The 24,873-nt window shown below is 39.6% G+C and overlaps 1 protein-coding gene across 1 annotated transcript in view; it reads right to left on the reverse strand.

Moving 5' to 3' along the window:
• ALAS2 (5'-aminolevulinate synthase 2) overlaps nucleotides 1-24,437 on the reverse strand; it is a 111,858-nt gene extending 87,421 nt beyond the window's left edge. The window contains exon 1 of the mRNA XM_067023871.1: nucleotides 24,138-24,437. The gene's annotated coding sequence lies outside the window, so the exon portion shown is untranslated. The remainder of the gene's footprint in view (nucleotides 1-24,137) is intronic.
• Between the last annotated feature and the right edge of the window lie 436 nt (nucleotides 24,438-24,873).

The following is a 24,873-nucleotide window of genomic DNA, read 5'->3' on the forward strand; positions in this document are numbered from 1 at the left end:
TTTCAGATTGCCAAATAGTAGCAAAAAATTGAGAGTGAAAAAATGTGTAGATATGAACAGAATTGGCTTATCAGGAACATATCTCTGCCTTTTTCTCTTCTGTACCTGAATTGGAAAAGATTTGATATCCCAATGCTAGAATTCCAAGGGAGCATCAGAAGCGAGACGAATGAGAGAGAAAGAGAACCAGGAGCCCCACCTATGTTTAAAAATTAGAATTCTATAAAATCTACTCCACCCCCTTTTTTAAGCTGGTAGGAGCTGTCTCTTTGTCAGGTCATTGTTTGAAGTAGTGTCAATTCATAAGACAACTAGAACATTTGGCATAATTTTTGAAAAAATGTTTTCTCTTAGGTTGACTGTAGATTTGGGTATTCACATCGCCTTTAATTATACACATTCTAAGACACAGAACTGCTTTGGGAGACCTATTTCGGATGAAACTGTCATTGAACAAAATAATCGTTGTTAGTCCTGTTTTTATAACCCATGGCAAAATGTGAACTACTGAAATTATCCTCCATTTAAAAGATACATTCAAAAATGCAGGGGAAACCCTTTCCAAAAATGGCCTAATCTGTTGCATACATTTTATGAAACTTTGCTCATGTTGTATACCAAGCAATCCCGAGCAGTTTTATATTCCAACTGGATGTTAAAATCTAAGTTCTTTTAAAGAATTGAAGATACACACGCACTCATGTTTTTCTACAGATGATGGTTACCTATCAATCTTTTGTTTGTTCAAATGCCATTAACTGAGTTGAAACAAAGTGAAGTTGTTTAAATTGTTTTATACTTATATAGATTCTATTATGAATATAATTTTTGACCTGGAAAACAACTTAGAACTCAATGTCTAGTTCAACTTCATTTTATGAGGGAAACTGAGGTACAGAAAAGTGTACATTATTTACCCATTGACAGAGAGAAGTTAACACATGAGTACCTTTGCCTCGCTAATTTGGAAAGTAATTGTAATTCAGCAGCCAAATTGATTTGGTATCCTATGGTTCATAAGATTCTACAGTGTTTCATTGGTTTTAGCGAACACGAACGAGTCTTTCATTTCAAATGTTTTGGAACTTGGGGAAAACATACTTTTTAAGTGCTTGGATGGACTTGCTTAATTTAGTTTCTGCAGCTGCCTTAGAATAAACATCATATTACGATTCTAGGTATGGGATATGTACTAGGGGTGAAAAATTTTTTTGTTGTTGAGGTTCACATAAATGAAAAGCTCTAAGGCATGGAGGGATGGAGTTGAGAGGGAAGCTAGGGCTTAAGAGAAAATAAAATACCAGCTTAATCTGCTTTTACATTTAAGGAGAATTACGTAATTCTCTGTTGTAAATATACATATGCATTCCCATTCTGTTTTGTTGAAGATGCTCTTTAATGAATATTCCTCCTCATCTCTTCAGATTCTATTTATTCACTGCTTCTTTCATTAGCCTGATAATGTGCTCTTTCTCTCTCCTAACTAATTTTCTGTCTACCTTATTCTTCTCTCAAGGTAATGGATCATTTCTCCCCTTTTACCTCCCAGCTGTAATCTGCTTTCACTGCCTGTTATTTCTCATCCTCTTCATGCAACTATTCACTAAAACTTGGCTTCTCAGACCCCACCTGTCCTGGGTGCTTGGGGTAAACTTAAATGTCTCTGTCATTTTCTCCATGACCCCTGCTATCCTACTTCTGGTGTGTATCGCATATATGCCTTCCTTTATATTTCCACCATCCTAATTCAGACCTGCATTGCCTCTTGCTAAATGTATTGCAGAAAATTCCTCCGTGGTCTCTGTGCTCTCATTCTCCTCCTACTCCATTCATCCATTAGAATCCTCTTCCTAAATGTAGATCAGAACATGTCTCTTAGGCTCAAGTACCTATTCTGACAGACTTCTCAGCATGACATCCAAGGCCCTTGATAACCTAGCTCTACCTTCTCATGCATATTTTGTCTCCCACAAACTCCTCTCCGGGAGGCCCCAGCCACATTGAATTACTAGCTTTGTCTCCTGGAAGACTCCTCTTCACCCTGCTTGTGTTCTTGTTGTTCTCTCCCTTTGTCACACCCATCCTATTAATATTCTCCACGTCCTCCAAGGTCCAGTTCAGATGCCATTCATTTTAAGTAGCCTCTTCTATTTCCCTGGTCCACATTCATTGCTACATTCCTGTCACTGCAATAGCTTAACGCTGTCATCCTCAAAGAGGATGGATTCCTGATTGGGCTCAGGAATTAGCTGTTGGCTGAATCCCTAAGTATCCCTGGCAAAGTACCTGCTTGTACATAGTAGGCACACAAGTAATTGTTTGGATAGTGGTTGGGTATCAGGACAACCTGTGCCTATCTGAGTTAACCTCTCAGGATGGGGACCTAGCATGTGCATGTGAATCAAACTAACAAAAAACCCCACAGGTGGTCCTGATGCCTATCTCCAAATAGAATGCGCTATGGAAAATCTCTGCTGGACTCAACTGAAACTTCTTTGGTTACAGTGTATGCAGGCAGATTTCATTATGGCCCGAACTAATCTAAAATCCTGCCTTTTCACACAGACCTAGACCCTAGGACTTTTGTGTGGTGCTTTTGTAAATGTCATTTAGCGGGAGACCCTTGGTCAGAGTCTTTTATAAATGTAATTTTATTTTGCCGTGTACTTGAACTTACAAGGGTTTCAGTTTTGCAGAGCATGGGCCTGTTCTCATTTGTCTTCCACGGGTATCAGCACTAAGCTTATATCGAATGGTCAGAGGAAAAAGAATGAGCTTTGTAACTGGTAAATAGGATAAGCATTCTGATGAGAAGTTTCTTTGAGGTATCAGGAGGATGGTGAAAAGGATTTATATTTTATGGGTCTTTCTCAATCCTGAAGTGCTTAAAATCTCATTTCTCTTCTGATGAAATAATTTGCTCTCTTTCTAAAATCAAGTGCAGTAAGGAAAAAGCTTCTATAGTAAGATAGCAGTTTCAAGTGTCAAAACCATACACTATCAAGGAGAAACCTTTTCATCCCAAGCACTCTGACAATAATATAACTCATTAAGTGGGATATCTTGTATGAAGTATGTTCAAAAGGGTGAGTGAGACAAGGCCCAGGGTTGTATAACGTAGGCTATGTTTATTAGCTAATTAAAAAAACTATTGGCCTAGAAAATGCTAGTGGATATGACGTTTTAGATGTTCATAGGTAGTTTAAAGGCAATCTCATTTACAGCATCACAGTCCATTATAAGTCTTCGTTTTGAAGTCAGAAGTAACTGAATGCAAAAGCAGGAGTGTGCCCTGGTCTTGTAGTAGCGTTCTCTAGGTTACTTACTTGCAAATAAAATAGTTGTTCTCCACAAAATAAATGCATTTCTTGTGAATGCTTTAGAAAGTGAAAATATAAAAAATAAATAAAAATTAAAGAAATAGTTCTCCTATACAACACCCACTGAATGCTGGCAGAAGACCTCAGACCTCCCAAAAGGCAAGAAACTCCCCCACGTACCTGGGTAGGGCAAAAGAAAAAAGAATAAACAGAGACAAAAGAATAGGGACGGGACCTGCACCAGTGGGAGGGAGCTGTGAAGGAGGAAAGATTTCCACACGCTAGAAGCCCCTTCGTGGGAGGAGGCTACGGGTGGCGGAGGGGGAAGCTCCAGAGCCGCAGAGGAGAGCGCAGCCACAGGGGTGCAGAGGGCAAAGGGGAGAGATTCCCGCATGGAGGATCGGTACCGACCGGCACTCACCAGCCCGAGAGGCTTGTCTGCTCACCGGCCAGGGCGGGCGGGGGCGGGGAGCTGAAGCTTGGGCTTCAGTCGGATCCCAGGGAAAGGTCTGGAGTTGGCAGAGTGAAAACAGCCTGAAGGGGTTAGTGCGCCACGGCTAGCCGGGAGGGAGTCCGGTTGAAGTCTGGAGCTGCCGAAGAGGCAAGAGACCTTTTCTTCCCTCTTTGCTTCCTGGGGCGCTAGGAGAGGGGATTAAGGGCACCTAGTAAAGGAGCTCCAGAAACGGGCGCGAGCCGCGGCTGTCAGCACGGACAGTAGAGACGGGTGTGGGATGCTAGGGTTGCTGCTGCCGCCACCAAGAGGCCTGTGTGTGAGCACAGGTCACTCTCCACACCGCCCCTCCCGGGAGCCTATGCAGTCTACCACTGCCGGGGTCCGGGGATCCAGGAACACCTTCCCCAGGAGAACGCGCGGCGCGCCTCGGGCTAGTGCAGCCTCATGCCGGCCTCTGCCGCTGCGGCCTCGCCCCGCATCCGTGCCCCTCCCTCCCCCCGGCCTGTGCCAGAGCCCCCGAATCAGCTCCTCCTTTAACCCCGTCCTGTCTGAGAGAAGGGCAGACGCCCTCGGACGACCTACATGCAGAGGCGGGGCCAAGTCCAAAGCTGAACCACAGGAGCTGTGCGAACAAAGAGGAGAGGGGGAGTTCTCGACCAGCAGCCTCAGGAGCAGCAGATTAAAGCTCCACAATCAACTTGAAATGCCCTGCATCTGTGGAAAACCTGAATAGACAACAAAATATCCCAAGTTGAGGAGGTGGACTTTGGGAGCAAGATATACTACTATTTTCCCCTTTTTTCTTTTTGTGAGTGTGTATGTGTGTGCTGCTGTGTGAGATTTTGTCTGTATAGCTTTGCTTGCACCATTTGTCCTAGGGTTAGACCAACCCGTTTTTTTTTTTTAATAGAAATTTTTCTTCATGATAATTATTTTTTATTTTAATAACTATATTTTATCCTACTTTAATTTGTCTTCTCCCTTTCTCTCTTCCTTTCTTCCCTCCTTCCTTCCTTCCATCCTCCCTTCCTTCCTCTCTTCCTTCCTTCCTTTCTTCCTCCCTTTCTTCCTCCCTTCCTTCCTCCCTTTCTTCTTCCCTTCCTTCTTCTCTTCCTTCCTTCCATTCTTCCTCTCCTCCTTCCTTCCTTCCTTCCTTTCTTGCTTTCTTCCTTCCTTCATTACTTCCTTCCACCCTTCCTTTCTTCCTTCTGCCCTTCTGCCCTTCCTTCCTCCCTTCCTTTCTTTCTTCCTTCCTTCCTTCCCTCCCTCCCTCCCTCCTTCCTTCGTAACTTCCTTCCTTCCTTCCTTCCTTTCTTTCCTTTATATTTTTCTCCCTTTTATCTTGAGCCATGTGGATTAAAGGCTCTTGGCGCTCCAGACAGGAGTCAGGGCTCTGTCTCTGAGTTGGGAGAACCAACCTCAGGACACTGGTCCACAAGAGACCTCCCAGCTCCACGCAATATCAAATGGCAAAAATCTCCCAGAGATCTCCATCTCAACACCAAGACCCAGCTTCACTCAAGGACCAGCAATGAACAGTGTTGGACACCCTATACCCAACAAAGAGCAAGACAGGTCTATAGCCCCATCCATTAGCAGAGAAGCTGCCTAAAATCATAATAAGGCTACCAACATCCCCAAACACACCACCAGACGCGGAAAGATAAGATCCAGCCTCAACCACCAGAACAGAGGCACTAGTCCCCCCAACCAGGAAACCTACTCAAGCCATTGAACCAACCTTAGCCACTGGGGACAGTCACCAAAAACAACGGGAACTACAAACGTGCAGCCTGAAAAAAGGAGACCCCAAACACAGTAAGATAAGCAAAATGAGAAGACAGAAAAACACACAGCAGATGAAGGAGGAAGATAAAAACACACCAGACCTAACAAATGAAGAGGTAATAGCCAGTCTACCTGAAAAAGAATTCAGAATAATGATAGTAAAGATGATTCAAAATCTTGGAAATAGAATAGACAAATTGCAAGAAACACTTAACAAGGACCTAGAAGAAATAAAAAGGAAGCAAGCAATGATGAGCAACACAATAAATGAAATGAAAAATACTCTAGATGGGATCAATAGCAGAATAACTGAGGCAGAAGGACGGATAAGTGACCTGGAAGATAAAATAGTGGAAATAACTACTGCAGAACAAAATAAAGAAAAAAGAATGAAAAGAACTGAGGACAGTCTCAGAGACCCCTGGGACAACATCAAATGCACCGACATTCGAATTATAGGGGTCCCAGAAGAAGAAGAGAAAAAGAAAAGGACTGAGAAAATATTTGAAGAGATTATACTTGAAAATTTCCCTAATATAGGAAAGGAAATAGTCAACAAAGTCCAGGAAGCACAGAGAGTCCCATACAGGATAAACCCAAGGAGAAACACGACAAGACACATAATAATCAACCTGTCAAAAATTAAATACAAAGAAAACATATTAAAAGCAGCAAGGGAAAAACAACAAATAACACACAAGGGAATTCCCATAAGGTTAACATCTGATCTTTCAGCAGAAACCCTACAAGCCAGAAGGGAGTGGCAGGACATATTTAAAGTGATGAAGGAAAAAAACCTACAACCAAGATTACTCTACCCAGCAAAGATCTCATTCAGATTTGATGGAGAAATTAAAACTTTTACAAAGACGCAAAAGCTAAGAGAGTTCAGCACCACCAAACCAGCTCTACAACAAATGCTAAAGGAACATCTCTAGGCAAGAAACACAAGAGAAGGAAAAGACCTACAAGAACAACCCAAAACAATTAAGTAAATGGTAATAGGAACATACATATCGATAATTACCTTAAATGTAAATGGATTAAATGCTCCCACCAAAAGACACAGACTGGCTGAATGAATACAGAAACAAGACCCATATATATGCTGTCTACAAGACACCCACTTCAGACCTAGGGACACATACAGACTGAAAGTAAGGGGATGGAAAAAGATATTCCATGCAAATGGAAATCAGAAGAAAACTGGAGTAGCAATTCTTATATTAGACAAAATAGACTTTAAAATAAAAACCATTACAAGAGACAAAGAAGGACACTACATAATGATCAAAGGATCAATCCATGAAGAAGATATAACAATTGTAAATATGCACCCAACATAGGAGCACCTCAATACATAAGTCAAATACTAACAGCCATAAAAGGGGAAATTGACAGTAACACAATCATAGTAGGGAACTTTAACACCCCACTTTCACCAATGGACAGATCATCCAAAATGAAAATAAATAAGGAAACACAAGCTTTAAATGATACATTACACAAGATGGACTTAATTGATATTTATAGGACATTCCATCCAAAAACAACAGAATACACATTTGTAGCAAGTGCTTATGGAACATTCTCCAGGGTAGATCATATATTGGGTCACAAATCTAGCCTTAGCAAATTTAAGAAAATTGAAATCGTATGAAGTATCTTTTCTGACCACAAAGCTATGAGACTAGATATCAATTACAGGAAAAGATCTGTAAAAAATACAAACACATGGAGGCTAAACAATACACTACTTAATAATGAAGTGATCACTGAAGAAATCAAAAAGGAAATCAAAAAATACTTAGAAACAAATGACAATGGAGACACGACGACACAAAACCTATGGGATACAGCAAAAGGAGTTCTAAGAGGGAAGTTTATAGCAATACAATCATACCTTAAGAAACAGGAAACATCTCAAATAAACAACCTAACTTTGCACCTAAAGCAATTAGAGAAAGAAGAACAAAAAAACCCCTAATGTAGCAGAAGGAAAGAAATCATAAAGATCAGATCAGAAATAAATGAAAAAGAAATGAAGGAAACAATAGCAAAGATCAATAAAAGTAAATGCTGGTTCTGTGAGAGGATAAATAAAATTGATAAAGCATTAGCAAGACTCATCAAGAAAAAAAGGGAGTAGACTCAAATCTATAGAATTAGAAATGAAAAAGGAGATGTAACAACTAACACTACAGAAATAAAAAGATTATAAGAGATTACTACAAGCAACTGTATGCCAATAGAATGGACAACCTGGAAGAAATGGACAAATTCTTAGAAATGCACAACCTGCCAAGACTGAACCAGAAAGAAGTAGAAAATATGAACAGACCAACCACAAGCACTTAAATTGAAACTGTGATTAAAAATCTTCCAACAAACAACAGCCCAGGACCACATGGCTTCACAGGCGAATTCTATCAAACATTTAGACAAGAGCTAACACCTGTCCTTCTCAAACTCTTCCAAAAGATAGCAGAGGGAGGAACACTCCCAAACACATTCTATGAGGCCACCATCACCCTGATACCAAAACCAGACAAAGATGTCACAAAGTAAGAAAACTACAGGCCAATATCACTGATGAACATAGATGCAAAAATCTTCAACAAAATACTAGCAAACAGTATCCAACAGCACATTAAAAGGATCATACACCATGATCAAGTGGGGTTTATTCCAGGAATGCAAGGATTCTTCAGTATACACAATCAATCAAAGTCATACAACATATCAACAAACTGAAGGAGAAAAACCATATGATCATCTCAATAGATGCAGACAAAGCTATTGACAAAATTCAACACCCACTTATGATAAAAACCCTGCAGAAAATAGGCATACAGGGAACTTTCCTCAACATAATAAAGGCCATATATGACAAACCCACAGCTAGCATTGTTCTCAATGGTGAAAAACTGAAACCATTTCCACTAAGATCAGGAACAAGACAAGGTTTCCCACTCTCACCACTTTTATTCAATATAGTTTTGGAAGTTGTAACCACAGGAATCAGAGGGGAAAAAAAGAAATAAAAGGAATCCAAATCGGAAAAAAAGATGTAAAGCTGTCACTGTTTGCAGATGATATGATACTATACATAGAGAATCGTAAGGATGCTACCAAAAAATCTACTAGAGTTAATCAATGAATTTGGTAAAGTTGCAGGATACAAAATTAATGCACAGAAATCTCTGGCATTCTTATACACTGATGATGAGAAATCTGAGAGGGAAATGAAGAAAACACTCCCATTAACCATTGCAACAAAAAGAATAAAATATCTAGGAATAAACCTACCTAAGGAGACAAAAGACTTGTATGCAGAAAACTATAAGACATGGATGAAAGAAATTAAAGATGATACAAATTGGTGGAGAAATATACCATGTTCTTGGATTGGAAGAATCAACATTGTGAAAATGACTCTACTACCCAAAGCAATCTACAGATTCAATGCTATCCCTATCAAATTACCACTGGTGTTTTTTACAGAACTAGAACACAAAATTTCACAATTTGTATGGAAACACAAAAGACCCCGAATAGCCAACGCAATCTTGAGAACGAAAAATGGAGCTGGAGCAATCAGTCTCCCTGAATTCAGACTATACTACAAAGCTACAGTAATTAAGACAGTATGGTACTGGCATCAAAACAGAAATATAGATCAATGGAACAGCATAGAGAGCCCAGAAATAAACCCACACACATATGGTCACCTTATTTTTGATAAAGGAGGGAAGCATATGCAGTGGAGAAAAGACAGCCTCTTCAATAAGTGGTGCTGGGAAAACTGGACAGCTACATGTAAAAGTATGAAATTAGAACACTCCCTAACACCACACACAAAAATAAACTCAAAATGGGTTAAAGACCTAAATGTAAGGCCAGACACTATCAAACACTTAGAGGAAAACATAGACAGAACACTCTATGACATAAATCACAGCAAGATCCTTTTTGACCCATCTCCTAGAGAAGTGGAAATAAAAACAAAAATAAACAAATGGGACCTAATGAAACTTAAAAGCTTTTGCACAGCAAAGGATACCATAAACAAGACCAAAAGACAACCCTCAGAAAGGCAGAATATATTTGCAAATGAAACAACTGACAAAGGATTAATATCCAAACTTTATAAGCAACTCATGCACCTCAATAACAAAAAAAACAACCCAATCCAAAAATGGGCAGAAGAACTAAATAGTCATTTCTCCAAAGAAGATATACAGATTGCCCACAAACATGAAAGAATGCTCAACATCATTAATCATTAGAGAAATGCAAATCAAAACTACAATGAGATATCATCTCACACCGGTCAGATTGGCCATCATCAAAAACTCTAGAAACAATAGATGCTGGAGAGGGTGTGGAGAAAAGGGAAGCCTCTTGCACTGCTGTTGGGAATGTAAATTGATACAGCCACTATGGAGAACAGTATGGAGGTTCCTTAAAAAACTACAAATAGAACTACCATACGACCCAGCAATCCCACTCCTGGGCATATACCCTGAGAAAACCATAATTCAAAAAGAGTCATGTACCAAAATGTTCATTGCAGCTCTATTTATGATAGCCAGGACATGGAAGCAACCTAAATGTCCATCAACAGACGAATGGATAAAGAAGATGTCGCTCATATATACAATGGAATATTACTCAGCCATACAAAGAAATGAAACTGAGTGTTTTGTAATGAGGTGGATAGACCTGTAGTCTGTCATACAGAGTGAAGTAAGTCAGAAGGAGAAAAACAAATACTGTATGCTAACACATATATATGGAATCTAAGAAAAAAAATGTCATGAAGAGATTACTGATAGGATGGGAATAAAGCACAGACCTACTAGAGCATGGACTTGAGGATATGGGGAGGGGGAAGGGTAAGATGTGACGAAGTGAGAGAGTGGCAGGGACATATATACACTACCAAATGTAAATTAGATACCCAGTGGGAAGCTGCCGCATAGCACAGGGAGATCACCTCTGTGCTTTGTGACCACCTAGAGGGGTGGGATAGGGATGGTGGGAGGGATGGTGACGCAAGAGGGAAGAGATATGGGAACATATGTATATTTATAACTGATTCACTTTATTGTAAAGGAGAAATTAACACACTATTGTAGAATACTTATTCTGCAATAAAGATGTTTTAAAAAAAGCAGTTCTAAGAGGGAAGTTTATAGCAATACAATCCTACCTTAAGAAACAGGAAACACCTTGAATGAACAACGTAAGGTTGCACCTAAAGCAATTAGAGAAAGAAGAATAAAACCCCCCAAATTTAGCAAAAGGTAAGAAATCATAAAATCAGATCAGAAATAAATGAAAAAGAAATGAAGGAAACGATAGCAAAGATCAATAAAACGAAAAGCTGCTTCTTTGAGAAGATAAATAAAATTGATAAACCATTAGCCAGACTCATCAAGAAAAAAAGGGAGAAGACTCAAATCAATAGAATTAGAAATGAAAAAAGAGACATAAAACGGACACTGCAGATATACAAAAGATTATTAGAGATTACTACAAGCAACTGTATGTCAATAAAATGGACAACATGGAAGAAATGGACAAATTCTTAGAAATGCACAAGCTGCCGAGACTGAACCAGGAAGAAATAGAAAATATGATCATATCAATCACAAGCACTGAAATTGAAACTGTAATTAAAAATCTTCTAACAAACAAAAGCTCAGGACCAGATGGCTTCACAGGTAAATTCTATCAAACATTTAGAGAAGAGCTAACACCTATCCTTCTCAAACTCTTCCAAAAGATAGCAGAGGGAGGGATACTCCCAAACTCATTCTATGAGGCCACCATAACCTTGTTTCTAAAACCAGACAAAGACGTCACAAAGAAAGAAAACTACAGGCCAATATCACTGATGAACATAGATACAATATTCCTCAACAAAATACTAGCAAACAGAATCCAACAGCACATTAAAAGGATCATACACCATGATCAAGTGCGGTTTATTCCAGGAATGCAAGGATTCTTCAATATATGCAAATCAATCAACGTGATACTACCATATCAACAAACTGAAGGAGAAAAACCATATGGTCCTCTCAATAGATGCAGAGAAATCTTTTGACATAATTCAACACCCATTTATGATAAAAAAAAAAAAACCCTGCAGAACGTAAGCATAGAGGGATCTTTCCTCAACATAATAAAGGTCATATATGACAAACCCACAGCCAGCATTGTTCTCAATGGTGAAAAACTGAAACCATTTCCACTAAGATCAGGAACAAGACAAGGTTGCCCACTCTCACCACTCTTATTCAAGATAGTTTTGGAAGTTCTAGCCACAGCAATCAGAGAAGGAAAAGAAATAAAAGGAATCCAAATCGGAAAAGAAGTAAAGCTGTCACTGTTTACAGATTACATGATACTATACATAGAGAATCCTAAGGATGCTACCAGAAAACGTAGGGTGGATAGCTAGTGGGAAGCAGCCGCATGACACAGGGAGATCAGCTAGGTGGTTTGTGCCCACCTAGAGGGGTGGCATAGGGAAGGTGGGAAGGAAGGAGATGCAAGAGGGAAGAGATATGGGAACATATATGTATATATATGTACCTGATTCACTTTGTTGTAAAGCAGAAACTAACACATCATTGTAAAGCAATTATACTCCAATAAAGATATTTTTTAAAAGTAGCCAATAGAAGACCTGAAAATAGTGATATATCTATATATTATGAGGGAAAATTGTAATGGTAGGGAGAGATGAAATGAAATTGGTCATGAATTGATAACTGAAGAACTTCAGTGATGAGCATGTTAGTTTTATTATACTATTTTCTCTACTTTTGTATATGTTTGATCAATTACCATAATCAAAAGTTAAAAATATAGGCAAAAAGATGAAAGGATGACTGAACTATAATCTCATCTAGCATAGCAGGAAGTCAGCAGATAATGTCCAAAGTTGACAACATAAAAAAGTTGATGTAGATATAAGCCTAGTATTTACAAAGTTAGATGCAAACTATCAGACGAACTGAAACTAGAAACATTTAAAATGAGAATGGGGTGCTGAGGGGCAGAGCACAGGACCTTTGCTTGGTATTATATGCTTTTTGTTCTCTTTGACTTCTGTTATGGGTTGAATTGTGTCTGCTCACCCCACCCCCCAAAAAAAAGAAAAAGATTTGTTGGAGTCCTAGCCCCCAGTACCTCAGCATGTGACCTTGTTTGGAAATAGGGTCTTTACAGAGGTAATCAAGTTAAAATCCATTCATTAGGGCTTCCCTGGTGTCGCAGTGGTCCCCTGCATTGGCAGAATCCGCCTGCCAATTCTGGGAACATGGGTTCCAGCCCTGGTCTGGGAAGATTCCCACATGCCGCAAAGCAACTAAGCTCATGCGCCACAACTACTGGGCCTGCGCTCCAGAGCCCGTAAGCCACAACTCCTGAAGCCCGGGCACTTACAGCCTGTGCTCTGCAACAAGAGAAGCCACCGCAATGAGAAGACTGCACACTGCCATGAAGAGTAGCCCCCGCTCACCGCAACTAGAGAAAGCCTGCGCACAGCAACAAAGACCCAATGTAGTCAAAAATAAATAAATAAAATTTTAAAAATACCTTTAAAAAAATCAGGTCATTAAGGTGTCACCTAATCTAATGTGACTGATGTCCTTATAAATGGGAGAAGTTTGGGCACAGAAAGCAGGTACACAGAGAAGGAAGATGCCCACGTGAAGATGGAGGATTGGAGTGATGCATCTACAAGCCAACGAATGGCAAAAATTGCCGGTAAACTACCAAAAGCTGGAAGAGGCAAGGAAGGCTCCTTCTCGTACTGGTTTCAGAGGGAACATACCTCTGCTAATACCTTGATTTCAGACTTGCTGCTTCCAGACTTGTAAGAGAATAAATTTTTGTTGTTCTAATATATATATATATATATATATATATATATATATAATCTGCATAGTACTACATCTATTAAAGAAATTGAATTTTTAGTTTCTTTTAACAAAACAAAAACACAAAAACCTCCGAACAGAGAAAACCCCAGGCTCAGATGCCTTCACTGATTAATTCTACCAGATATTTAAGGAAAAAATGACACCAACTCCATTGAAATTCTTCCAGAATATAGAAAGAAAGAGAAACTTCCAGGGTTATCTTCTGAGGCCAGAACTACCCTGATACTAAAGCTGGACATTAAATTTACAAAAACATAGTAATACAGACTTATGATCATCATAAACAGAGACTCAAAAATTCTCAACAAAATATGAACAAATCAAATTCAACAATACAAAAAAAGGGTAATACATCATGGCTAATTGAGGTTTATCCTGAGAATGCAAGAATCATTCATCACTTGAAAATTAATCTATATAATTCACCACATCAACAGACTAAAGGTGAAAAATATTTCTTTTCATATCTGTATTGTAGTGTAGTATGGTTGGCAGAATTCTAAAATGGTTCCAAAGATTTCTAGCACACCTCCACATGTACAAGCTATCCATAGTCCCTTAAATGGTCAATTTGATGGATTTTACTCCCATAATTTGGTTATGTTATATGGCATAGTTGATTTGAATAAAAGATTATCCAAGTGGGTTTGACTTAATCACAAGAACCCTTTAAAAACGTAGCATTTTCTCTGGCTGGTCCAAGAAGAGAAAGTCAGATATTCATAGCATATGAAGGACTTGACACACTGTCACTGGCTTGAACATAGAGTGGTATATGTGTAAAGGACCTGAGAGTGGCCTCTAGGAGCTGAAAGCAATCCCCAGCCTACAGCCAACAAGAAAATAGGAACCTCAGTCCTACAACTCAAGGGACTGAAATCTGTCAATAACAAGAAAGAGCTGAGAAGTGACTTTTTCTTCAAATCCTCCAGATGAGAACTGAGTTGACTGACAAATTGATTTCAGGCTTGCAGGATTCTGAGCAGAGAACCTAGCTGCAGTGTGCCAGACTTCTGACCTACAGAACTGTGAACTAATAAATAGGTGTTTTGTTTTTTGTTTGTTTTTTGTGATACGCGGGCCTCTCACTGTTGTGGTCTCTCCCGTTGCGGAGCACAGGCTCCAGACACACAGGCTCCGTGGCCATGGCTCACGGGCCCAGCCGCTCCGCGGCATGTGGAATCTTCCTGGACCGGGGCACAAACCCACGTCCCCTGCATCAGCAGGCAGACTCTCAACCACTGTGCCACCAGGGAAGCACATAGGTGTTGTTTTAAGTTGCTAAGCCTGTGGTAATTTGTTATGCAGCAGTAGAAAACTAATGCAATGTAGAAAAAGTCTTCATCAAAACTGAACCATTAATTATTTTTTTAAAAAAACCACTCTCAGCAAGTTAGGAATAGGAGAAAACTACCTCAATCTGATGAAGGTCATCTACAAAAAAACTAGAGTTAACATCAAAGTTTATGATGAAAGAATGAATACTTTCTCCCATACCTCAGGGCAAAATCCTCAAACCAACAGTCACTGGACACAAGGTCAATACCAAAAAAACAGTTAAATTTTTATATACTATCAAGGAACAATTGAAAATGTACTGAAAACAATTGAAATTTATAAAGCATTACCACTTATAATAACACCAAAAACATAAATTACTTAGGTATAAATATTTTAAAATATAGGTTCTGTATACCGAACACTACAACTACCTAAACAAATGGAAAGATATATTATGGTCACCAATTGGAATACTCAAAATTTTTAAGATATCAATTCATGCTAAACTGATCTACATATTTAATGCAGTTCCAATAAAAATCCCAGAAAGATTTTTTGTAGAATTTGGCAAGCTTCTCCTAAAATTTATGTAGAAAGACAAAGATACTAGAGTAGCCAACAGGGTTTTGAAAATACAAGAACCATCACTACCTGATCTCCAGAATTACTATAAAGCTATAGGAATCAAGATATCATGGTGTTAGAGAAAGCACAAATATCAATGAAACAGAATGCAGAGTCCAGAAATAGACCCACACAACTATGGTCAATTAATTTTCAACAAAGTTTCTTGTACAAAATGTAACTCAAAATGGATCATAAATCCAAAAGTAAACATAAAATTTCTAGAAGAAAACACAGTAGAAACTCCTTGTGATCTCGGTTGGATAAAGATTGCTTAGATAATGGCATCAAAGTGTGACCCAAGGAATGCAAGGAATATAGCTCTAGAAGCTGGAAAAGGGAAGGAAACATTCTCTAGAGCCTCTGAAGGGGCCACAGCCTTGCTCATACCTTGATTTCAGCCCAGTGAAATTTGCAATTTATGACCTCCGGAGCTGTGAAATAATACATTTCTGTCCTTTGAAGGCAACAAATTTGTGGTAATTTGTTACAATAGCAGTAGGAAATTGATACATCCACTTTCACTAAACCATTTCAGGTCTATTGTAAAAGCTGTGCATGGGTACTGACCTCTGAGGGTCAGCAAGGAGGTATACTACAGGGAAATCCAGAAGTACAACCCTGGGGGTTTGCCCTTTGGAACCACTCCCCCTATTATTGCTATCAAAGCATTATCACTGTCCCCCAAATAAACAATAAACCAGGATGTTACATGCCCTTGGGCTGCAAAGGGCCTGAATATCCCCAGAAATCCAGGGGAAATATACAAAACCACACCCATAATTGCCAGCCTGCCCGAAGTAGCTTCCCATTGCTCCTGAGCTCCGCCATTACAGTTCCATCCCTATGAAACAAGTCAAATGCATCTGAGAAGGGGATAAGTGAGTTTATGTAATCACCTTTTGGGAGCACCTTTTGATGTAATCACCTTTTGTGACAGAGAAAGAGTAGGAATAGAAAGGGCTGAGCTGAGTTGATCCTCAGCAGCTACATACCAGTTTAGTTCAGTATGTGGGGAGGGGTCATCATGGCTCACTTCTCCACTCAGCCTATCAGGATCCCTCCAACTGTCTCTTAATGTGTCATGCTTTAACAACTGCTTTCATGGGATTGGAGTCCTGCTTATAGTGAGGCAATGACAGTTATCTTAGGAAAACAACCCTGTATACTCTAGAGTTCACGTTAAACACCCAGCTTTGGGATTTTCCCGGTGATGTTGCTTGTTAAAATTTTGCCTGTGAGCTTATTTGAGGGAATTCAGTCCTACCCTTTGAATTCCTCAGTCTATGAAAAGGGACATCCAGAATGAGACCATCCATTTAAAGCTTCTTTTTCTTTGTTATATTTACTTTAGAAATGGCTCTCCCTTAGCTCTCAATTTAACATTATATGCCTTAGGATATTATCCCTTAGGATAAGAATCAAAGCAATTAGCTGGGTGGTACTTCAAAAATTTGGGACCAGATTATATATGCATTTCTATATATTGCTTTTCCTTACAGAATATCACTGAGATTCTGCCAAGCCAACTAATACAGATTTAACTCATTTTTAATGATGATATAATACCCTATAAGCACAATTTATTCCAATTTTCCTCACTTTTTAATCAAGAATTGGTGTTGACTTTTGTCAAAGGCTTTTCAGCATATATAAAGATAAGTATATGATACTTTTATTTTGCTCTTCTAATAAGATATTTTCTATTAATAAATTGCCTAATATTGAAACAAACTTGTATTCCTGGAATAAATTCATGGTCACAGTGATGCTGGATTCTGTTGTTAATACACTATTTAGTATTTTTGCATCAGTATTCATTAATGATATTAGTTTGCAGTTTTATTTTATTTTTTTGTACTAAGTTTATCAGGTTTAGGTACAAATGTTGTTCTTGCTTTGTTAAAAGGATGAAGAAGATTCCTTCCTTTTTTATACCTTCTATTTCTCTGTTAAGTTTTAGCCTTCCATTTGTCTCAAGATTTTTCACACTTCCTACTTGGAGTATGGTTATAATAGCTGCTTTAAAGTCTCTGATAATTTCAATATTCTGTGTCACCCCAGAGATGATAACTCTTGTCTTTTCCCTTGTGAGATGTTGAGATTATCCTTCAAGTAATTTTGGATTGAATCCTGGACATTTTTAATAGTATGTTATAACATTCTAGGTCTTGTTTAAATCTTATGAAGAATGTTGATTTTTTTTTATGTTTTAACACAAGATTGACCCAATTAGTTTCAGGTGGCAAGCTTCTACTTGCATTCTATGATGCTATGGACTGCAGTTTTATGTCCTCCCAAATTTTATGTGTTGAAATCTTAATCACCAATGTGATGGTATCTGAAGGTGGGGCCTTTAGGAGGTGACTAGGCCACAAAAGTGGAACCCTCATGAATAGAATTAATACCCTTATTAAGGACACCCCAGAGAGCTCTCTCACCCCCCTTCTACCACATGAGGATACAGAGCAAGAGAGAAGATGGCCACCTATGAACAAGGAAGAAGGCCCTCACCACACACCAAATCTTCCAGCACCTTGATCTTGGACTTTCCAGCCTCCAGAACTGGGAGAAATAAATGTTTGTCATTTAAGCCACCCAGTCTATGCTATGTTTGTTATATCAGCCCATGAATGGACTATGATATGTGAGCTGTGCTTCCAATATAAATTTAACTTTCAAAGCCTTTGTAGTGTTATTCCAACCTGTCATGCATGTGTGCCATCCAACAGCTTTTCTAGGCTGTGGGTAGTGGTCTACCCCATAGTTTGGTTCTCAAAGCCTTTGGTAAGTTGCTTAAGGTCAGAAGCTCATACACAAATGTATGAGATGGTTTTATTGAGCTCTCTCATCTCCATTATCTCTGTGACTCTTTATGGTTCTCAGGATAATACTCCCCCCCAATAATGGCCCTCTGACTAGAAAACCAGGGCTTTAATTTCTCCCACTCTGCTATGAACTTCCCATCTACTACATATACCTCTGAGATCAAGCATCAAGAGAAAAGAGAAAAATTAAAAGCAACAGGGAGTACCCCCATGTTCTTTGGACAATTGTTATTCTGGTCAAAGAGAAGTGTTTGTCTCCCTTAGAGTTTTGTTGCCTGGCTAGACATTGCTACTATTGCTGCTACTGATGCCACAAAATTCCCTAGGAAATAGAGTGGTAGTTTATGGAAAAATAAACAGAGGATATCACCTACTGTTTCTGACCCATAGGGGTTCCCTTTCCTGCTCTTCAGACCAGAAACAGTAACCTTTCCTTCAGCCCTTTATTTCCACACCAGTGTACAATTTTAGGCTGTGTTTGAGTCTAGACTGGGATATACTGAAGGAAAAAAATTGGAAACCCACCATTAGTCCAGTTATACTTTGAGTTCTGGTTTTCTTCCCCAATTGTAAGTGGCAGGCTTACTATTTATTTAAAGAGTCTTTAGATAACTGCTAGTTGCATTCAGTGGGAAAGAAAGGGTGAAGTGTGCTTACTCTTTCTCGGTTGGAATAAAAACACTTTTCCTTCCTTTTCAATCTTCTGGGACAATTTATAGAGAATTTGACCTGACTGGTCTTTGAAATTTTCATTGAATTCCCTTGTGAAACCATGTGACCTGGTGCTTTTTGCTTTGATATCTTTTTCTATTTCCTGTATGAAAATTCAATGCTTAAGCATTATATCCCTAATGAAGTCAATTTTAATAATCCATATTTCCTTAGGAAATTATACATTTCATCTCAGTTTTCTAATTTATTTGCATAAATATATGTAGTCTCCTATAATTTTTGAGGTAAAATTCACATAATATAAAATTAATCTTTTAAAAGTATATGATACAATAGCACATAGTATATTCACATTGTGCAGCCAACACCTCTATCTAGTTCCACATATTCATTACCTCAAAAGAGACATCCTGAATTCATTTAGCAGTCAAGCTCCATTCCTTCTCCCACAGCTTCTGGTAACCACTAAACTGCTTTCTATATCTAAGGCTTTATCTTTTCTGGATGTTTCATATAAAAGGAATCATACAACATGTGACTTTTTGTGTCTGTCATCTTTTACGTAGAAAAATGATTACAAGGTTCATACATCTTATGTCATTTATCAGTACATCATTCATATTTATGACTGAATAATATTCCATTGAATGAATATACCACATTTTGATGAACTTGTATTGTTTCCACCTTTTGGCTATTATAAATAGTGCTGTTATGAACCTACATGTACACGTTTTTGTTTGAACACCTGTTTTCAATTGTATTGGGTGTATACCTAGGTGTGGATTTGCTGGGTCATGTGATAATTCTACACTTAATTTTTTTAGGTCAACCAAACTGTTTCCCACATCAGCTGTGCCATTCTACATTTGCACTAACTATGTACAAAACTTCCAATTTCTTCACATCATTGCCAACAATTGTTATTTCTCATCATAGCAATCCTAGTAGATATGAGGTGATATCATTGAAGTTTTGATTTGCATTTCCCTAATATCAGTGATGTTAAGCATCTTTTCATATGCTTCTTGGTCATTTGTATATCTTCTTCAGAGAAATTTATATTGAAGTCATTTGCTCATTATTTATTTGTTTTTTGTTGTTGAGTTGTTCTCATAATCCTTTTTTATCTCTGTAAGGTTGGTAGTAATGTTCTCATTTTCATTTTTTATTTTACTTTTTTGTCTTCTCTCTTTTTCTCTAAAGGTTTATCAATTTTGTTCACCTTTTCAAAGAACAAACTTCCAGTTTCATCAATTTTCTCTGTTGTTTTTCTGTTCTCTATTTTGTTTATCTTTGCTGTTATGTTTAGTATTTCCTTCCTTTTGTTAGCTTTGGATTTAGTTTTCTCTTCTATTCCCAGTTCCTTAAAGTGTAAAGTAAGGTTATTGATTTGATATCCTTTTTTAATGTAGACATTTGCCACTATAAATTTTCCTCTTATGACTGCTTTTGCTACATCACATAAATTTTGGTATATTGTGTTTTTGTTTTTACTTCTATCTAAGTATTTTCTAATTTCTCTTATAATTTCCTAATAGTTAATTAGGACTGTATTCTTTAATTTCCACATATTTGAAGTTGGCAGAGTAAGAAGTCCCTGAGCTCACCTCCTCCCATAGCCACACCAAAATTACTATTTACAGAGAAAGTATTGATGAGAACGACCTGAAGATTAGCAGAAAAATCTTCTACAACTAAAGGTATAAAGAAGGAACCACAAGGAGATGGGTAGGAGGGACGGAGACACAATATACTCAAGACCTCAAGACCATACCACTGGGTAGGTGACCCACAAATGGGAGGATAATTACAATTGAAGAGTTTCTCCCAAAAGAGCAAGGGATATGACCTTCACATTGTACTCCTGAGCCCAGAGGTCCTACACTGGGAAAATGAACCCCCAGAACTTTTGACTTTGAAGATCAGTTGGGCTTAGTTTTGGGAGAACCAGAGGGCTGCAGAAAATAGAGATTCTGTACTTAAAGGGTATACACAAAATCTCACATGCTCTGAGACCCAGCGCAAAAGCAGTAATTTGGAGGGAGCTTGGGTCAGACAAACTTAAGATCTTAGAGAGCCTCCTGTAAAGGCAGGAGGCCACTAGGACTATTTCTGGAGATATAGATGCTGGCAGTAGCCATTTTGAGGGGCTCATTCTACCAGGAGGGAACTGCTGCTGGCAAAACCCCTTTTGGAATCCCTTCTCTAGCATATTAGGGCCAAGGCCCAGCCATGACAACTAGCCAATCAGCACCAGTTCTGGGATGCCCCAGGCCAAGCAGCTAGCCAGGTGGGGAAACAGCTCTAACCACCAGCAGACTGGCTGTTGTAGGAACCCCTGAGGTCCCAGCTGCCTCAGGACACGGCCCTATCCACTAGAGGGCTCAGGACCTGGCCCTGCCCACCAGTGACCTGACACTAGCCCCAGGATCCTGGGGCCCCACAGCCAGCCACTGGGACACAGCCCTGACCACCAGCAGGCTGACACCAGCTCTGGGACCTAGCCTCACACACCAGTGAGTGGGCATCTGCCATGGGATGCCATGGGCCACAGCCCCTTTCATCATCAAGCCTACTTCAGCTCCAGGACCCCAGGGCCCCACAGCCACAGACTCCAGGATGCGTTCTACCTATCAGCAGGTCAGCATTAGCCCTGGGACTGACCTCACACACCAGAGGGCAGGCAGCAGCCCCAAGACTCCCTGGGCCCTGGCTCTGGCAACCAGTGGGCTGACACCAGGTCTGGAACCCCCTGTAGTAAGATCCTCAAGACTTATCTCCACCCACTAGTGGGCCAACACTAGTGCCAGAACATGTCCTCACCCACTGGTGGGTTGCTACCAGCCACAGGACCCCCTGGGCTATGGCACCACACATTGGCAGGCAGACAACAGCCCCAGAAGCACCAAGGTCCCACAGGGAGCAGTGTCAGGACCAAGCACATCTGCCAATGGGCCAGCACTAGCCCTAAGACCAGCAGGGTTTCACAGCCAGCAGCCTTGTGACCCAGGCCTGCCCACCAGTTGGCTGACACCAGAACAAGAACTCTATAGGGTGTACAACCAGCTGTGCCATGACCCAGCCCTGCCCAACAGCAGCCAGCAGCCTCTACACTAGGCAGAGCCTGGCAACCAACCAAACCATAGGTCAACAATGCTTATCAGTGCACCCACAGTAGTCAGCTCACCACAACAGAAAAGGTAACACAGCTCACATAGAGGGCACCCCTAGAGCATATAGCTCTGGTAACCATAGGGGAGTGTGATGCTAGACCCCATAGGACATCTCCTACATAAGACCACTTCTCTAAGATTGGGGAATTGAACCAACTTATGAAATACATAGAAATAAAAGCGGAAAATTAGACAAAGTGAGGTGACAGAATATGTTGCAAAAGAAAGAACAAGATAAAACCTCAGAAGAAAAACTATGTGAAGTGGAGATAAGCAATCTACCTGATAAACATTTCAAGGTAATGATCATAAAGATGCTCAGACAACTCAGGAGAAGAATGGACGAACACAGTGAGAAGTTAGGAAAGAGAAAATATAAAGGAAAACCAAACAGAGCTGAAGAATACAATAACTGAAATAAAACATACACTAGAAGGAGTCAACAGTGGGTTAGATGATACAGAGGCATGGATTAGTGAACTGGAAGACAGAGTAGGGGAAAGCACTCAAGATGAACAGAAAAAAAATTAATAAGGTCAGTTTAAGAGAACTCTGGGAGAATTTCAAGTGTACTAAAATTCGCTTTATAGGAGTTTCTGAAGGAAAAGACAGAAAGGGGCAGAAAATATATTTGAAGACATAATAGCTGAAAACATCTCTAATCTGAGAAAAGAAACAGACATCCAGGTCCAGGAAGCACAGAGTGTCCCAAATAAGATCAATCAAAAGAGGACCACGCCAAGATACATTGTAATTTAAAGGGCAAAAGTTAAAGATAAAAAGAGAATATTAAAAGCAGCATGGGAACAGCAACTAGTTAGGTACAACGGAACTCCCATAAAACTATGAGCTGACTTTTCAGCAGAAGCTCTGCAGGCCAGAAGAGTGGCATGATATATTCAGTGTTGAAAGGATTTTGAAGGAGAGGTAAAGAGTTTCACAGAAAATCAAAAGTTAAATAAATTAGGCAACACAAAACCAAATTTACAAGAAATGTTAAAGGGACTTCTCTAAGTAGAAATAAAGGAAAGGCCACAACTAGAAATATTAAAATTATGAAAGGAAAAGTCTCACTAGTAAAAACAAACACACAGTAAAAGTAGTAGATCAACCACTTATAAAGCTAGTAGGAAGGTTAAAACACAAGGGTAGTAAAATTAACTATAACCACAAAAAGTATATAAGGGATACACAAAACAAAAATATATAAAATACAACATAAAAAACATTAAAAGTGAGAGATAGGGTGGTTAGAAAGCATTTGAACTTAAAAAACCATCAATATAAAATTATTATTATTATATTTCTATTTATTAAATATACAATAATTCTATATATGAAAGGAACCAAAAAGAACTACAACAAAAAACAGAAAATAATTAACAGTATTATAGCACATTTTACATTGAAAAAAGAGGCCCATGCTAAGCTGTCTTTAGAAGTTTTGCAACATTATATAATTAAAAAATAAAATATTCTTAAGATCAATAAAATTTTTTTCTTATAAAAAACAATTAACAAAGTGGCAATAAATATATAACTGTCAATAGTTACTTCAAATGTAAATGGAATAAATGTTCCAATCAAAACATATACAATGGATATAGAGGACCTACAAGATGGTGGAGGAGTAAGACATGGAGATCACCTTCCTACCCACAAATACATCAAAAATACATCTACATGTGGAACAACTCCTGCAGAACACCTACTGAATGCTGGCAGAAGACCTCAGACTTCCCAAAAGGCAAGAAATTCCCCACATAACTGGTTAGGGCAAAAAAAAAAAAAAAAACAGAGAGAAAAGAATAAGGATGGACCCTGCACCTCTGGGAGGGAGCTGTGAAGGAGGATATGTTTCCACACACTAGGAAGCCCCTTCACTGGAGGAGACAGGGTGTGGGTGGGGGCGAAGCTTCAGAGCCACAGAGGAGAGTGCAGCAACAGGGGTGCAGAGGGCAAAGTGGAGAGATTCCCACACAGGGGATCAGTGACAACCAGCACTCAGCAGCCTGAGAGACGTGTCTACTTACCTGCCAGGGTGGGTGGGGGCTGGGACCTGAGGCTCGGGCTTTGGAGGTCAGATCCCAGGGAGAAGACTGGGGTTGGCTGCATGAACACAGTCTGAAGGGGACTAGTGCACCACACTTAACCAGGAGGGAGTCTGGGAAAAAATCTGGAACTGCCTGAGTCAAGAGACCATTGTCTTGAGGTGCACAAGTAGAGGAGATTCAGAACACCACCTAAAGAAGCATCAGAGATGGATGTGAGCCACGGCTATCAGCACAGACACAAGAAACGGGCATGAAATGCTAATGTTGCTACTGCAACCACCAAGAATCCTGTGTGCAAGCACAGATCACTATCCACACCTCCCGTTCCAGGAGCCTGTACAGCCTGCCACTGCCAGGGTCCCATGATCCAGGGACAGCTTACTGGGAGAACACACAACACACCTCAGGCTGTTGCAAAATCACACCAGCCTCTGCCAACGCAGGCTCACCCCATATTCCATACTCCTCCCTCCCCCCAGCCTGAGTGAGTCAGAGTGAATCAGCCGCTCCTTTAACCCCCTCGCTTCAGCGTGAAGAACAGACGCCAGAGGGCGACCTACATGCAGAGATGGGGCCAAATCCAAAGGTGACAGCCAGGAGCTGTGCGAACAAAGAAGAGAAAGGGAAATTTATCTGTGTAGCCTCAGGAACAGCGGATTAAATCTCCACAATCAACTTGATGTACCCTGCATCTGTGGAATACCTGAATAGACAA

The sequence above is a fragment of the Kogia breviceps genome, chromosome X (assembly GCF_026419965.1).
Source record: "Kogia breviceps isolate mKogBre1 chromosome X, mKogBre1 haplotype 1, whole genome shotgun sequence".
NCBI lineage: Eukaryota > Metazoa > Chordata > Mammalia > Artiodactyla > Physeteridae > Kogia > Kogia breviceps.